Source organism: Aptenodytes forsteri, unplaced genomic scaffold (genome assembly GCF_000699145.1).
Source record: "Aptenodytes forsteri isolate BGI_AS27 unplaced genomic scaffold, ASM69914v1 Scaffold254, whole genome shotgun sequence".
Taxonomy (NCBI): domain Eukaryota; kingdom Metazoa; phylum Chordata; class Aves; order Sphenisciformes; family Spheniscidae; genus Aptenodytes; species Aptenodytes forsteri.
In genome coordinates this window covers 79,170-79,562 of record NW_008794459.1, presented here as the reverse complement: position 1 = coordinate 79,562, position 393 = coordinate 79,170, and positions in this window count along the sequence as shown.

Here is a 393-nt window from a genome sequence, read left to right as displayed (position 1 = left end):
TGCTGCGGGCCGGCCCCATGGAGCTGCTGCTTTCGAGCCCCATAGAGATGCTCCTGCCCAGACCCGCAGGGGGCTCCCTGGGGGGCTCCCTCCCAGGTCCCCGAGGGAGGGGTGCAGGGACCCAGCAGTTGCTTCGTCCCCGTGCCGGATGGCCGGGCACGCGGTGCTCGAGTGCGCTGCAGAACCCGGCTGGGTGATGCTGTCTATAAAGGAGCCAGGAGAGACCTCGGTGCTGCCCCAGCCCATCCCCAGCGGGGTCGGGGGCTGGGGGCACCCGGCCCCCCCCGCACTGCCTGGGGTCACCCCGCGGCCCCCGCCTTTTCTCCCCAGGTTTGGCTGAGCCCGTCCCCGCTGGGCTGGGGGTGAGACAGGGCTGAGCACGCTCCCCCCGCT